General features: G+C 40.3%; 2 protein-coding genes across 3 annotated transcripts in view; one reads left to right on the top strand and one right to left on the bottom strand.

Moving 5' to 3' along the window:
• IRF8 (interferon regulatory factor 8) overlaps positions 1-17,424 on the bottom strand; it is a 558,308-nt gene that overhangs the window by 180,551 nt on the left and 360,333 nt on the right. The window lies entirely within an intron of this gene.
• GINS2 (GINS complex subunit 2) overlaps positions 1-17,424 on the top strand; it is a 32,785-nt gene that overhangs the window by 1,308 nt on the left and 14,053 nt on the right. The window lies entirely within an intron of this gene.

Genomic DNA, 17,424 nt, shown 5'->3' with positions numbered 1-17,424 from the left:
CAGAACTGTGCTCAAGGTTATGTGGCATCCTGAATGGATATATGTATATGGATGGCTGAGTCCCTTTGCTGTTCACCTGAAACTGTCACAACATTGTTTGTTAATTGGCTATACCTCAATACAAAATGGGGCTTCCCAGGTGGCTCAGTAGATAAGAATCCACCTGCAGTGCAGGAGTTGCAGGGGGTGTGGGTTTGATCCCTGGGTGGGAAAGATCTCTGGAGGAGGGCATGGCCACCCACTCCAGTGTTCTTGCCTGGAGAATCCCCTTGGACAGAGGAGCCTGTCGGGCTATTGTCCATAGGGTCGCAAAGAGTTGGACACAACTGAAGCAACTGAGCACGCACACATGCCATACAAAATACAAAATAATAAATACATGTAATAGTGTGTAGATCTCAGTCCCAAACTCCCAGTGTATCCCTCCCCTCCACTTTTCCCCTTTCCTAACTCAAAGTTTATTTTCTAAGCCTGAGTCTGTTTCTGTTTTGTAAATAAGTTCATTTGTATTTTTTTTTTTTTTTGGATTCCCCATAGAAGGCATATCATATGGGGAATCTAAAAAATAAGTATCATCTATATGATACAGATATTTTCTCCTATATTATGTGGGTTGTTTTTTCACATTTTCCATAGTGTCCTTTGACACACAGTGTTTAAAAATTTTAATGAAGTGCTGTTTATCAGCTCTTTCTTTTGTTGCTTGTGCTTTTAGTATTTGTCTTTTTCTGTCTGGTTTACTTCACTTAGCATGATGATATCCAGGTCCACCCATGTTGCTGCAAGTGACATTATTTCATTCTTTTTAATGGCTGGGTGATACTCCAGTGTGTGTGTGTGTGTGTGTGTGTGTGTACACCACATCTTGTTTATTCATCTGTCGGTGGACATTTGCGTTGCTTCCATGTCCGGGCTGTTGTAAACAGGGCTGCAGTGAACATTGGGGTGCATGTGTTTGTTTATTTATTTTTGGCTGCACTCGCAGTATATGGGATCTTAGTTCCCTGACCAGGGATAGAACCCGAGCCCCCTGCACTGAAAGCTCTGAGTCTTAGCCACTGGACTTCCAGGGAAGTCCCACTTGTATCTTTTTTCTTTTTTTTTTAAACAATTTCAGAGAACTCTTTTTTTTTGTTTTTAACATATTTAGTTTTTTATGTATTTATTTTTGGCTTTCCTGATAGCTCAGATGTTAAAGAATCTGCCTTTATGCAGGAGACCCTGGTTTGATTCCCAGGTTAGGAAGATCCACTGGAGAAAGGAAAGGTTACCCACTCCAGTATTTTGGGGCTTCCCTTGTGGCTCAGCTGGTAAAGAATCAGCCTGCAATATGGGGGACCTGGGTTCTGTCCCTGGGTTGGGAAGGTCCCCTGGAGAACGGGAAGGCTAGCCACTGCAGTATTCTGGCCTGGAGAATTCCATGGGTAGTCCATGGGGTCGCGAAGAGGCAGAAGCAGCTGAGCGACTTGCACTCACTCACTCACTCTTTTGGCTGTGCTGGGTCCTCATTGCTGCACAGGCCTTTGTCTAGTCGTGGTGAGCGGGGGCTACTCTCTGGTTTCGGTGCACCGGCTTCTCACTGCCGTGGCTTCTCCCATTGCTGAGATCACCTGCTGTGCTTCACGAGCTCTAGAGCACAGGCTCAGTAGTTGTGGTGCACAGGCTTAGTTGCTCTGCAGCACGTGGGATATTCCCAGACCAGGGATTGAACCTGCCTTGGTTCTTGTCTCCTGCCTTGGCAGTCAGATTCTCTACCACTGAATCAACAGGGAAGCCCTCAGCTTGTACCTTTTTTTTTAGTTTGCGTTTTTTTCCTCTTATATTTTTAAATTAATAATTATATTTTTAATTGAAAGATAATTGCTTTACAATATTGGTTTGATTTCTGCCATACATCAGCATGATTTAGCCAGAGTGATTTAAGTCAGAGAGAGAAAAACAAATCTCTTAACCGCATGTATATGGAATCTAGAAAGATGGTACTGATAAACCGATTGCAGGGCAGCAGTGGAGATCCAGACATAGAAAACAGCTTGTATCTTTTTGAACTGGGTGTTTTTCCAGGTAGATGCCAAGTAGTGGGATTGCAGAATGATGGTAATTCTTTTTTTAGTTTTCTGAGGACCCTCTATACTGTGCTCCATAGTGGCTCCACCAGTTTACATTCCCACCAACCGTGTAGGAGGTTTCTGTTTTCTTCCCACCCTCAGCATTTATTCATTGTAGTTCTCTAAAAAAACATTTTATTGTAACTTCTGTTTAAGGAAAGTATATGAGTGGCTTCATGGCTAAGTCTTGTCTGCCTCTTGCAACCCCATGGCCTGTAGCCCGCCAGGTTCTTCTGTCCATGGGATTTCCCAGACAAGAATACTGGAGTGGGTTGCCATTTCCTTCTCCAGGGGATCTGCCTGACCTAGGGATGGAACTCAGGTCTCCTGCATTGCAGGCAGATTCTTTACTGACTGAGGCACCGGGAAGCCTCAGTCAGTAAAAAAAAAATTTGTAGATTTTTTTTGTTTTTAATGTATTTTCTTGTCCGTGCTGCATGTCATGTGGGATCTTAGTTCCCTGACCAACCAGGGATCTAACCCATTCCAGTTGCCTTGGAAACCTGGAGTCTTACTGGACCTCTAGGGAAGTTCTTATTTTTTGTAGAATTTTTGATGATCACCATTCTAATGGGTGTGGGGTGATATTGCATTGTAGGCTTTTTTTAAGAACTTTTTTTTTTCGTGTTATTTATTTTTGACCATCCCAGATCTTCTTTGCCACATGGGCTTTTCTCTAGTTTCGGCGAGCTGGGGCTGTTCGTTCACTCTGGTGTGCAGGCTTCTCTTGTTGCAGAGCACAGGCTATAGGGCACTCAGGCTTCAGTCGTTGAGTCTCGTGGGCTCAGTAGTAGTGATTTTCAGGCTCTAGAGCACAGGCTCAGTATCGTGAAGCACGGGCTTAGTTACTCCAAGGCATATGGGAATCTTCTTGGACCAGGAATCAAACTGGTGTCTCTTGCATTGGCAGACAGATTCTTTTCCGCTGAGCCACCAGGGAGGCCCTCATTGTAGTTTTGATTGCATTTCTCTAATAATTAGTGATATTAAGCATCTTTTCATGTACCTCTTAGTAGACATCTGTATGTCGGCTTTGGAGAAAAGTCTTTTTAGGTCTCCTGCCTGTGTTTTGATTGGGTGGTTTTTTGTTGGTTTTTTTTTTTTTAATTTTGAGATGCATGAGCTCTTGAAAAATTTGGAGATTGATCTTTTAACATCTCCCATTCTGTGGGTTGTCTTTTGTTTATGGTTTACTTTGCTGTGCAAAAGCTTTTGAGTTTAATGAGGTCCTTTTTGTTTTTGATTTTACGTTAGAGTATAGTTGATTAACAATGTTGTGTTAGTTCCAGGTGAACAGCAAAGTGATTCAGTTAAACATATATATGTATCTACCCTTTTTAAATTGCTTTTCTCATTTAGGCTATTAGACTATTGAGCAGAGTTCCGTGTGCTGTGCAGTAGGTCCTTGTTGGTTATCTATTTTATTTATTTTTAACTTTTTATTTTGTATTGGGGTATAATTGATTAATAATGTTGTGATGTTACAGGTGGACAGCAAAGTGACTTAGCCATCCGTATACATGTGCCCATTCTCCCCCAAATTCCCCTCTCATTCAGGGTACCACATAACATTGAGTGGAGTTCCATATACATTAGAGTAGGTTCTTGTTGGTTATCTGTTTTGAATGTAGCAGAGTGTACATGTCTATTCCAAACTCCCTAACTATTCTTTCCCCCTGGCAACCATAAGTTCTTTCTCTGTGAGTCTCTTTCTGTTTTGTAGGTTTGTTTGTATCATTTCTTTTTAGATTCCACATATATGGAATGTCATACGATATTTCTCTTCTGTCTGACTTCACTCACTATGACAGTTTCTAGGTCTGTCCATGTTGCTACAAATGGCACTATTTCATTCTTTTTAACGGCTGAGTAATGTTCCTAGTATATATGTGACATTTCTTTATCCATTCCTCTCTCTGGACATTTAGGTTGCTTCCGTGTCCTGGCTGCTGTAAACAACGCTGCAGTGAACAATGGGGTACGTGTATCCTTTAGGATCATGTTTTTCTCTGGATATATGCCCGGAGTGGGATCGCAGGGCCGTATATATGATAGCTCTGTTTTTTAAGGAACCTCCGTAGTGTTCTCCAGAGTGGCTGCACCAATTTACATTCCCACCAACAGCGTCGGAGAGTTCCCTTTTCTCCACACCCTCTACAGCATTTATTGTGTATGCATTTTTTGATGGTAGCTATTCTGGCTGCTGTGAGGCGATATCTCATTGTAGTTTTGATTTGCATTTCTCTAATAATCAGCAATGTTAAACATTTTTAAAGTGCCTTTTGGCCATCTGTCTTCTTTGGAGAAATGTCTATTTAGGTCTTCTGCCCATTAGTTGATTGGGTTGTTTTAATGCTGTTAAGCATCCTGAGCTTTTGTAAATTTTGGAGACTAATCCCTTGTTGGTCACATCATTTGCACACATCTCCCATTCTGTGGGTTGTCTTTTTTTGTTTTTATTTTACATTGGAGTGTAGTTGATTAACAATGTTGTATTATTTTCAGAGGTACAGAAAAGTAATTCAGTTATACATGTGTTTTCTCTTTTTCAAATTCTTTTTTCATTTAAGCTATTAGAGATTGTTGAGAGTTCCCTGTGCTGTACAGTAGGCCCTTATTGGTTATCTGTTTTAAACATTTCAGTGTGTATATGTCAATCCCAAGCTCTCAATTCATCCCTTCCCTCCACCTTTTTCCACTGGTAATCCTGTTTGTTTTTTTAGTCTGTGACTGTTTCTGTTTTGTAAATAAGTATGTTTGCACATTTTTCAGTTCTGCACATAAGTGACATTATGTGATATTTGCCTTTCTCTGTGTGGCTTACCTCACTTAGTATGATAATCTTCAGGTGTATCCATGTTACTGCAAGTGGCATTATTTCATTCTTTTTCATGGCTGAGTAATATTCCAGTGTATATATGCAGCATATCTTCTTTATGAATTTATCTGTTGATGGACATTTAGGTTTCTTTCTTGTCTCAGCTATTGTAAGCAGCGCTGCTGTGAACATAGCTGTGTGTGTATCTTTTTAAATTACAGCTTTGTCCAAATATATGCCCAGGAGTGGGATTGCTGGATCATATGGTAACTGTTTTTAGTTTTTTAAGGAAACTCCATACTGTTCTCCATAGTGACTGTTGTTCAGTAGCTAAGTTGTGTCTGACTCTTTGCGACCCATGGACTGCAGCACACCAGGCTACTCTGTCCTCCACTGTCTCCCAGAGTTTATTCAACTTTATGTCCACTGGGTTGATGATGCTATCTAACCGTCTTATCTCCTGCCCCTTCTTCTTTTGCCTTCAATCTTTCCCAGCATCAGGGTCTTTTCCAAGGAGTCAACTCTTGGCATCAGATGGCCAAAGTATTGGAAATTCAGCATCAGGACATTCAATGAATATTCAGGGTTGATTTCCTCTAGGATTGACTGGTCTGATCTTGCAGTCCAGTGAACTCTCAAGAGTCTTCAGCACCATGGTCTGTTCCCAGCAACGGTGTAGGAGGTTTCCCTTTTCTGCACACCCTCTCCAGCATTTACTGTTTGTAAACTTTTTGATGATGGCCATTCTGACCAGTGTGAGGTGATACCTCATTGTAGTTTTGGTTTGCATTTCTCTAATAATTAGTGATGTTGAGCATCTTCTCATGTGCCTGTGGTCATCTGTGTGTCTTCTTTGGACAGAAGTCTCTTTAGGCCTCCTTCCATTTTTTTGATGGGTTGTTTATTTTTTTGATATTGAGCTACATGAGCTCTTTGTCAGTTTTGGAGATTGATCCCTTATTGGTCTCATCATTTGCAAATATTTCTCCCATTTTGTGGATTGTCTTATTTTCCTTATGGTTTCCTCTGCTGTACAAAAGCTTTTCAGTTTCTTTTGGTACCATTTATTTTTGGTTTTAATTTTTATTTTCTATCAGAGTGTAGTTGAATAACAGTGTTCTTAGTTCCAAGTGTACAGCACAGTAACTCAGTGATACATATACATATGTCTCTTTCTCAAATTCTTTTCCTATTTGGTTATTAAAGAATAGTGAGCAGAGTTATGTTTGGTATACTGTAGATCCTTGTTGGTTATTTATTATAAATGTAGTGTGTTTATGTCAGTCCCAAACTCCCAATTTATTTTTCCCCTCCACTTTTCTGTGAGTCTGTTTCTGTCTCGTAAATAAGTTCATTTGTATCTTTGTCTGGCTTACTTCACTTATTTTGATAATCTCCAGGTCCATCCATGTGGCTGCAAATGGAATTATATCATTGTTTTTTTTTTTAATTGACGTATAGATGATTTATAATGTTGTGCCATCTCAGCTATACAGCAAACTGACTCAGTTACGTATTTTTTTTTAATATTCCTTTCCATTATGGTTTATCCCAGGAGGTTGGCTATAGTTCCAGTGTTAACCAGTAGGACCTTGTTGTTTATCCAGCCTAACAGTTTGCATCTGCCAACCCAGCACTCCCAGTCCACTCCCCCCACTCCCCCTTACCAATCACAGTCTGGTCTCTGTGTGAGTCTGTTTCTGCTTTGTAGATAGGTTCATTTGGGCCATGTTTTTTTTTTTTTTTTAGGTGTTCATAACTTTATTTGACATAGTTTCAAACTTACAGAAACATTGTAAGAGTACTGTAAATAAAATCCATATACCCTCTACACAGATTCACCAGTTTCCATCTGCCAGTCTGTGTATAGGCATATTAATTTTTTCCTGAATCACTGAGAATAAGTTGGAGACAATGTATGCCTTTAGCAGTACACAATGTGTACTTCCTAAGAGCAAGAGTATTTTCTTATAATACTTCAGTATAATTCTCCAAATTATGAAATTTAGCACTGATACAATATTACTATCTAATCCACAGTCCATATTCAGATTTTTAAATTGTCCACTAGTGTTCTCTACAGCTATTATTTCTCCATTTCAGGATCCAGTTCACAGTCCCGCAAGGGATTTAGTGCTCTTTTTCTATAGACTCCTTTAATCTGGAACATTTCCTCAATCTTTGTCTTTATTGATCTTAAAATTTTTAAGGGTACAGCAATTATTTTATAGACTGTCTGTCAGCTTGGATTTGCCTCACATTTCCTCAGAATTAGATTCAGGTTATACATTTTTAGCAGAGATGCCTGGGAAGTGATGTTGGGGCTTCCTCGTTGCATTATATCAAGAGGCACATAATGGGAAGGAAACCAAAAAAAAAAGAGGCGGTGTATATATATATATATATATAGCTGATTCAGGCTTCTCTGGTAGCTCAATTGGTAAAGAATCCGCTTGCAATGCAGCAAACCCCAGTTCGATTCCTGGGTCGGGAAGATCCCTAGAGAAGGGATAGGCTGTCCTCTCCAGTATTCTTGGGCTTCCCTGGTGGCTTAAATGGTAAAGAATCTGCCTGCAATGAGAGCTACCTGATTTCGATCCCTGGGCTGGGAAGATCCCCTGGAGGAGGGCATGGCAACCCACTCCAGTATTCTTGCCTGGAGAATCCCATGGACAGAAGAGCCTGGCGGGCTGCAGTCCACGGGGTGGCAAAGTGTTGGACATGACTGAGCGACTGAGCATAGCATAGCTGATTCACTTCGCTGTCCAGTAGAAACTAACACAGCATTGTAGAGCAACTGTCCTCCAAAAAGAAAGACAGAGGCACACAACAGCAGATTGCCCTGAAATCGATGAACTTAACTTTGATCCATTTTCTTATCATTTTCTAACCCAGCAGTTTTTGCATCCATTGATTTACTTCTATACTTATTTGCTGTCATTTTATTGTAAAAGAGAGCCCATCACATCTATTTATGTATGTATGCATGCATTTATTTATATTAAAAGAAACTCATGGATTTTTATTTTATGCAATTGGTTAAAACCAACTATTTTACTATATACTTTAATATTAAAGTTATTTCAAATTTGGCCAGTGGGAGCCCATTTGGGCTGGCTGCTCTGTCCTTTTATTATGTCACTATCATTCTTTGAGCACATTTTTATTTCTGGGACAAGATGTTTCAGGCTTAGTTAAGCTTTCCCTACCCCAAACTCAGATTGGTCTTCTCAGCTTGTTTTATCTTAATGGAGAACAGCATTGAGAAACCACATGCCATGGACTTCCCTGATGATGCAGTGGTTAATACTTTACCATCCGATGCAGAGGGTAGGAGTTCAGTCCCTGGTCAGGAAACTAAGATCCCACATGCTTTGCAGCCAAAAATCCAAAAGTAGTGTTACAAACACTATTGTAACAACTTCAATAAAGAGTTTAAAAAATTGGTACATATCAAAAAAAAATCTTGGAAAAAAAAAAAAAGAAGCCTTGTGCCAAGCATACCGTTGCTTCTACCCTCTCCTCAGACAAGCTAGGGAAAAATTTAAATATACAGTATATATGTACACGCACTGGATTTTTTTTTTTAATCATATATTTCAAGTTCTCACAATATAATTGGACTTGCAGGTTTAAAGGTATGGGTGATTATCACTAATACTTCCATCTCCTCTCCCACCTTTTTCTACGTTTTAATTGCATATAAATATGGAAAAATTAAGAATGATGCTGTGTCTGCTTTCTGTTCTGTAACGCTGTGTTTGTGTGTACACGTGTACGCTCAGTAGGTAAATTGTGTCAGACTCTTTGCGACCCCATGGACTGTAGCCCACCAGGCTCCTCTGCCCATGGGATTTTAGGCAAGAATACTGAGTGGGTTGCCATTTCCTGCTTCGGGATATGCCATATTTTAGATTCCACATATAACTGATATATGATTTGTCCTGACTTACCTCACTTAGTTTGGTGATTTCTAGTTCATCCATGTTGCTGCAAATGGCATCATACTATTCTCTTTTATGGATGAGTAGTATTTCATTGTGTGTATTTACCATATAAATATATATGAATTCATCTTTATGAATTTATCTGTTGATGGACATTTGGGTTTCTTCCATGTCTCAACTATTGTAAACAGTGCTGCTATGAACATAGGGTGCATTGTAACTTTCTGAATTATAGTTTTGTCCAAGAAAGGCAATGCCAAAGAATGCTCGAACTACCGCAGAATTGCAGTCATCTCACACTCTAGTAAAGTAATGCTCAAAATTCTCCAAGCCAGGCTTCAGCAATACGTGAACCGTGAACTTCCAGATGTTCAAGCTGGTTTTAGAAAAGGCAGAGGAGCCAGAGATCAAATTGCCAACCTCTGTTGGATCATGGAAAAAGCAAGAGAGTTCCAGAAAAACATCTATTTCTGCTTTATTGACTATGCCAAAGTCTATGACTGTGTGGATCACAATAAACTGTGGAAAATTCTTCAAGAGATGGAAATACCAGACCATCTGATCTGCCTCTTGAGAAACCTATATGCAGGTCAGGAAGCAACAGTTAGAACTGGACATGGAACAACAGACTGGTTCCAAATAGGAAAAGGAGTACATCAAGGCTGCATATTGTCACCCTGCTTATTTAACTTATATGCAGAGTACATCATAAGAAACACTGGGCTGGAAGATGCACAAGCCGGAATCAAGATTGCTGGGAGAAACATCAATAACCTCAGATAGCAGATGACACCACCCTTATGGCAGAAAGTGAAGAGGAACTCAAAAGCCTCTTGATGAAAGTGAAAGAGTGAAAAAGTTGGCTTAAAGCTCAACATTCAGAAAACGAAGATCATGGCATCTGGTCCCATCACTTCATGGGAAATAGATGGGGAAACAGTGGAAACAGTGTCAGACTTTATATTTTTGGGCTCCAAAATCAGTGCAGATGGTGATTGCAGCCGGTGATTGCAGCCATGAAATTAAAAGACACTTACTCCTTGGAAGGAAAGTTATGACCAACCTAGATAGCATATTCAAAAGCAGAGACATTACTTTGCCAACAAAGGTCCGTCTAGTCAAGGCTATGGTTTTTCCTGTGGTCATGTATGGATGTGGGAGTTGGACTGTGAAGAAAGCTGAGCACCGAAGAATTGATGCTTTTGAACTGTGGTGCTGGAGAAGACTCTTGAGAGTCCCTTGGACTGCAAGGAGATCTACCCAGTCCATTCTAAAGGAGATCAGCCCTGGGATTTCTTTGGAAGGAATGATGCTAAAGCTAAAACTCCAGTACTTTGGCCACCTCATGCGAAGAGTTGACTCATTGGAAAAGACTCTGATGCTGGGAAAGACTGAAGGCAGGAGAAGGGGACAACAGAGGATGAGATGGTTGGATGGCATCACCAACTTGATGGACACGAGTTTGAGTTAACTCTGGGAGTTGGTGGTGGACAGGGAGGCCTGGCGTGCTGCAATTCATGGGGTCGCAAAGAGTCGGACATGACTGAGCGACTGAACTGAACTGAACTGATGCCCAATAGTTGGATCATATGATAGGTCTAGTTTTGTTTTCTGAGGAACCTTCATACTGATCTCCACGGTGGCCGCACCAACTTTGCCACCAACAGTTTGGGAGGTTCTCTTCCCCACACCCACTCCAGTATTTATTGTTTGTACTCTTGCTGATGATGGCCTTTCTGACAGATGGGAGGTGATATCTCATTCTGGTTCTGCTTTGCATTCCTCTAATAATTATGTGATGTTGAGCTCTTCTCATGTGCTTCTTGCACAGCTGTATGTATTATTTGGGAAAAAGTCTATTGGAGTCTTCTTCTTTTAAGCGATTGGATTGTTTATTTTTATATCAAGCTGCATAAGCTCTTGTAATTTTGGAGATTGATATCTTGTGGGTCTAATCGTTTGCAAATACTTGTTTCCCATTCTGTGCGTTATCTTTTCATTTTGTTTATGGTTTCTGTTGCTGTGTGAAAGCTTTTGTTTAATTATGTCTCATTTGTTTACTTTGATTTTTAGTTTTTATCTTTTATTGCAGTTTAGTTGATTAATAAAGTTGTTAGTTTCAGGTATACAGCATAGTGATTCAGTTGTATATATACATGTATCTACACTTGTTCAAATTCTTTTCCCATTTCAGTTATTACAGAATAGTGAGTAGAGTTTCCTCTGTTATACAGTTGATCCTTGTTGGTTATTTATTTTAAATATAGTAGTGTGTGTGTATGTCATTTCCATATTCCCAATTTATCCCTCGCCTCCACTGTTCCTTTTTGCTAATAATAAGTTTGTTTTTTAAGTCTCTGAGTCTGTTTCTATTTTGTAAATAAATTCATTTGTATTTTTTTTAGACTTCACATATAAGCCATATCATATGGTATTTGTCTTTCTCTGTGTGGTTAGTTTACATAGTATGATAATCTCCAGGTTCATCCACGTTGCTGCAGATGTCATTGTTTTTTTTTGGCTGAGTAACACTCTGTTGTGTGTACGCACCACGTCTTCTTTATCCACTCAGCTGTCGAGGCACATCTGGGCTGCTTCCATGTCTTGGGTGCTGTAAGCAGTGCTGTGGTGAATGTTGGGGTGTATGTAATCCTTTGGAACCGTGGTTTTCTCCAGATACATGGCCAGGATTGGGATTCCTTGATCATATGCTAGCTCTTTTTTTAGCTTTTTAAGGACCTCCATACTGTTCTCCATAGTGGCTGCACTATTTTATGTTCCCACCAGCAGGGTAGGAGGGTAGTCTTTTCTCCAGACCCTCTCCAGCATTTATTGTTGGTAGACTTTTTGATGATGGCCATTCTGACTGGTGGGAGGTGATATCTCATTGTAGTTTTGATTTGCATTTCTCTAATAACAGAAGCAGAAGATACTAAGAAGAGGTGGGAAGAATACACAGAAGAACTGTACAAAAAAGATCTTCACGACCCAGATAGTCACGATGGTGTGATCACTCACCTAGAGCCAGACATCTTGGAATGTGAAGTCAAGTGGGCCTTAGAAAGCATCACTACGAACCAAGTTGGTGGAGGTGATGGAATTCCAGTTAGGCTATTTGAAATACTGAAAGGTGATACTGTGAAAGTGCCGCACTCAATATGCCAGCAAATTTGGAAAACTCAGCAGTGGCCACAGGACTGGAAAAGGTCAGTTTTCATTCCAGTCCCAAAGAAAGGCAGTGCCAAAGAATGCTCAAACTACCACACAATTGCACTTATCTCACACATTAGTACAGTAATGCTCAAAATTCTCCAAGCCAGACTTCAAGAATACATGAACCATGAACTTCCAGATGTTCAAGCTGGTTTTAGAAAAGGCAGAGGAGCCAGAGATCAAATTGCCAACATCTGCTGGATCATTGAAAAAGCAAGAGAGTTCCAGAAAAACATCTATTTCTGCTTTATTGACTATGCCAAAGCCTTTGACTGTGTGGATCACACCAAACTGTGGAAAATGCCTCAAGAAATGGGAATACCAGACCACCTGACATGCCTCTTGAGAAACCTATATGCAGGTTAGGAAGCAACAGTTAGAACTGGACATGGAACAACAGACTGGTTCCAAATAGAAAGAGGAGTTTGTCAAGGCTGTATATTGTCACTCTGCTTATTTAACTTATATGCAGAGTACATCATGAGAAATGCTGGGCTGGATGAAGCATAAGCTGGAATCAAGATTGCTGGGAGAAATATCAATAACCTCAGATATGCAGATGACACCACCCTTATGGCAGAAAGTGAAGAGGAACTAAAAAGCCTCTTGACGAAAGTGAAAAAGGAGAGTGAAAAAGTTGGCTTAAAGCTGAACATTCAGAAACGAAGATCATGGCATCTGGTCCCATCAGTTCATGGGAAATAGATGGGGAAACAGTGGAAACAGTGTCAGACTTTGTTTTTCTGGGCTCCAAAATCACTGCAGATGGTGACTGCAGCCATGAAATTAAAAGACACTTACTCCTTGGAAGGAAAGTTATGACCAACCTAGATAGCATATTCAAAAGCAGAGACATTACTTTGCCAACAAAGTCCGTCTAGTCAAGGCTATGGTTTTTCCAGTGGTCATGTATGGATGTGAGAGTTGGACACATCTTTCCTTATAGAAAGCTGAGCGCCGAATTGATGCTTTTGAACTCTGGTGTTGGAGAAGACTCTTTGAGAGTCCCTTGGACTACAAGATCCAACTAGTTAATCCTAAAGGAGATCAGTCCTGTGTGTTCATTGGAGGGACTGATGCTGAAGCTGAAACTCCAATACTTTGGCCACCTCATGCGAAGAGTTGACTCATTGGAAAAGACCCTGATGCTGGGAGGGATTGGGGGCAGGAGGAGGAGGGGACAACAGAGGATGAGATGGCTGGATGGCATCACCGACTCGATGGACATGAGTTTGGGTAAACTCCGGGAGTTGGTGGTGGACAGGGAGGCGTGGCGTGCTGCAATTCATGGGGTCGCAAAGAGTCAGACACGACTGAGCAACTGAACTGAATAATTAAAGAGTCGAGCATCTTTTTCACGTGCTTTTTGCCATCTGTCTGTGCCATCTTTGGAGAAATGTCTATTTATATCTTCTGCCCATTTTTTTAAGAAGTGATTGATTTATTCTGGCTGTGCTGGGTCTTCACTGCTGCCCAGGCCTCTGTCTGTCTGTGGGTAGCGGGGCTACTTTGCAGTTGTGGTTCACGGGCTTCTTGTTGCAGTGGCCACTCTGGTTGTGGAGTATAGGCTGCAGGGTGCTCGAGCTTCAGTGGTTGCAGTTCGTGGGCTCAGTCATTGCTGTTCCCAGGCTCTGGAGCACAGATGCGGTGCGCAGGCTTAGTTGCTATGCAGCAGGTGGCATCTTCCCGGATCAGGGATCGAACCCATGTCTCCTGCATTGGTAGGTGGGATTCTTTAGCACTGAGCTGCCAGAGAAACTGTCTGCCCATTTTTTGATTGGGTTGTTCAAGCTTTTTTGTTGTTGAATTGTATGAGTTGTTTGTAAATTTTAGAGATTAAGCCCTTGTAGATCACTTCATTTGCAAATATTTTCTCCCATTCTGTGGGTTGTCTTGTCATTTTCCGTATGGTTTTCTCTGCCGTGCAAAAACTTTTGAGTTTTATTTGGTCGTATTTGTTTATTTTTGGTTTTAGTTTTTATATTGAAATATATAGTTGAGCAACAGTGTTGTCTTAGTTTCAGATTTACAGCATAGCATTTCAGTTATACGTATACATATTAGGCTTCTTAGGTGGCTCTAATGGTAAAGGACCCACCTGCCAATGCAAGAGACGTGGGTTTAATTTCTGGTTGAGGAAGACCCCCTGGAGGACGACATGGTAACCCACCTCAGTGTTCTTGCCTGGGGAATCCCATGGACCAGGAGCCCGGTGGGCTACGATCCCTAGGGTTGCAAAGAGTTGGACACGATTGAAGCAACTTAGCATGCACATGCCTATGTGTATCTCTTTCTCAAATTCTTTTTCCATTACGGTTTTTACAGGATAGTGAGCGGAGTTCCCTGTGTTTTACTGTAGGTCCTTGTTGGTTATTTATGTTAAATATAGTAATGTGTATATATCAATCCCAAACTCCCAAATTATCTTTCCCCCACTTTTCCCCTTTGCTGACCATAAGTTCGTGAGTCTGTTTCTGCTTTGTAGATAAGTTCCTTTCTATAACTTTTTATAGAATCCACATATAAGCAATATCATTTGATATGTCTTTCTCTCTCTGGTTTACTGGACTTAGTATGATAATCTCTGTGTCCATGCCTGTTGCTGCAAGTGGAATTATTTCATTCATTTTTTTTTAATTGAAGTATAGATGATTTACAGTGCTGTGCTCATCTCTGCTGTACAGCAAAGTGACTTAATTATTCACGTGTGTGTGTGTTTACATTTTAAAAAATATTCTTTTCCATTATGGTTTCTCCCAGGAGGTTGGATATAGTTCCCAGTGTGAGACAGTTGGACCTTATTATTTATGCATTCTAAATTAATAGTTTGCATCAACCAATGCAGAATTCATGGTCCACCCCTGTAGCTGTCCACCCCCCTCCCCTGACAGCCGGAAGTCTGACTTCTGTGTTAGTCTGTTCCCGTCCTGTAGGCAGGTTCATTTGTGCCAAACTCTAGATTCCACGTGTAACTGATGCCACGTGCTGTGTGTCCTCTTCCTGATTGACTGACAGTACGGTTATCTCTAATTGCATCCAGGTTGCTGCAAATGGCGTTATTTCTTTTTTTAATGGCCAAATAGTATTTCATTGTATGTATTCCACTCGATGAATTCATCTGTTGGTGGAGATTTAGGTTTCTTCCATGTCTCAGCTATTGTAAGCAGTGCTGCTATGAGCATAGGGTACATGTGTCTTTTTGGATTAAGGCTGGGTGTATGCCCAGGAGTGGGGTTTTGGATCATAGGAAAGCTCTGTTTTTAGATTCCTGAGAAACCTCCATACTGCTCTCATAAGTTCGTCAGCGTGTATTAACACCTCAGTGCAGCAGGACTTCTTTTCTCCATGCCCTCTCCAGCATTCATTGTTTGTAGACTTCTTGATGATGGCCATTCTGACCAGTGTGAGATGATATCCCATTATAGTTTTGATGTGCCTGTCTCTAATTAGCAATATTAGGCATCTTTTCATACATCTCTTGGCCATGTGTATGTCTTCTTTAGAGAAAGTCTGTTTACGTTTCCTGACCGTTTTTTTGATTGGATTGTTTTTTTAGCTACATGAGCTCTTTGTCAAGTTTGGAGATGGGTCTCTTGTTAGTCTCATCATTTGCAAACATTTTCTCCCATTCTGTGGGTTGTCTTGTTTTGTTTATGGTTTCCTTTACTGTGCAAAACCTTTTGAATTTAATGAGGTTTCATTTGTTTATTTTTAGTTTTTATTTTTCATTGGAATGTAGTTGATTAACAATGTTGTGTTATTTTAGGTGTACAGCAAAGTGATCCAGTTATAAACACATCACATGTATTTTCTCTTTCTCAAATTCTTTTTTCATTTAAATAATCAGAGTATTAATCAGAGTTCCCTGTGCTGTACAGTAGGTCCTTGTTGGTTATCCATTTTAAATGTTTCAGTGCATATATGTCAATCCCAAACTACCAGTTTATCCCTTCACTCCGTGTTTTTCATTTGGTAATGGTAAGCTTTTGTCTAAGTCTGAGTCTGTTTCTGTTTTGTAAACAAGTTCATTTGTATATTTTTAGATTCTGCATATAAGCTGTATCATGGGATGTTTGCCTTTGTCTGTGTGGCTTACTTCACTTGCTCTGGTAATCTCCAGGCCTACTGATGTTACTGCAAGTGGCATTATTTCATTCTTTTTAATGACTGATTAACACTCCAGTGCATAGCTGTAGCACATCTTCTTTATTAATTTATCTGTTGAGGGACATTTAGATATCTTCCGTGTCTCAGCTATTGTAACCAGCACTGCTATGAACACAGGGGTGCATGTATCTTTTTGAAGTGTATATTTGCCCAGTTAGATGCCGGTGGGGGAGTGGGGGTTGCTGGATCATATGGTAGCTCTAATTTTAACTTCTGAGCACCTCTATACTGGTTTCCATAGTGGCTGCACCAACTTACATTGCCACTAACAGTTTAGGAGGGTTCTCTTTTCTCCACACCCTCTCCAGCATTTATTGTTTGTACACTTGTTGGCCTTTCTGACAGACGTGAGGTGATAGCTCATTGTAGTTTTGATTTGCATTCTTCTAATAATTAGCGATGTTGAGCTCTTCTCATGTGCTTCTTGCACAACTATATGTGTTCTTTGGAGAAAAGTCTTTTGGAGTCTTCTTCCCACTATGTGATTGGATTGGGTTTATATCAAGTTGCATGACTTTATAAATTTTGGAGATGGATCCCTTATAGTTCTAATTATTTGAAAATATTTTGTACCGTTCTGAGGGTTGTCTTTTCATTTTTTATAGTTTGCTATGCAAAAGCTTTTGAGTTTAATTATGTCCCCTTTGCTTATTTTTATTTTTGTTTTATATTGTAGTTTAGTTGATTAATAAGAAATGCACAGAGCAAAATGGCTGTCTGAGGAGGCCTTACAAATAGCTGTGAAAAGAAGTGAAAAGCAAAGGAGAAAAGGAAAGATATAAGCATCTGAATGCAGAGTTCTAAAGAATAACAAGGAGAGATAAGAAAGCCTTCCTCAGTGATTAGTGCAAAGAAGTAGAGGAAAACAATAGAATGGGAAAGACTACAGATCTCCTCAAGAAAATTAGAGATACCAAGGGAACATTTCATGCAAAGATGGGCTCAATAAAGGACAGAAATGGTATGGACCTAACAGAAGCAGAAGATATTAAGAGGTGGCAAGAATACACTGAAGAACTGTACAAAAAAGATCTTCACGACCCAGATAATCTCACAATGGTGTGATCACTCACCTAGAGCCAGACATCCTGGAATGTGAAGTCAAGTGGGCCTTTCTAGGAAGCATTACTACGAACAAAGCTAGTGGAGATGATGGAATTTCAGTTGAGCT

This window comes from Bubalus kerabau, chromosome 17 (assembly GCF_029407905.1).
Source record: "Bubalus kerabau isolate K-KA32 ecotype Philippines breed swamp buffalo chromosome 17, PCC_UOA_SB_1v2, whole genome shotgun sequence".
Classification (NCBI taxonomy): domain Eukaryota; kingdom Metazoa; phylum Chordata; class Mammalia; order Artiodactyla; family Bovidae; genus Bubalus; species Bubalus kerabau.
The sequence above is the reverse complement of the archived record's forward strand: the minus strand, read 5'-3'. Positions and strand labels throughout refer to the sequence as shown.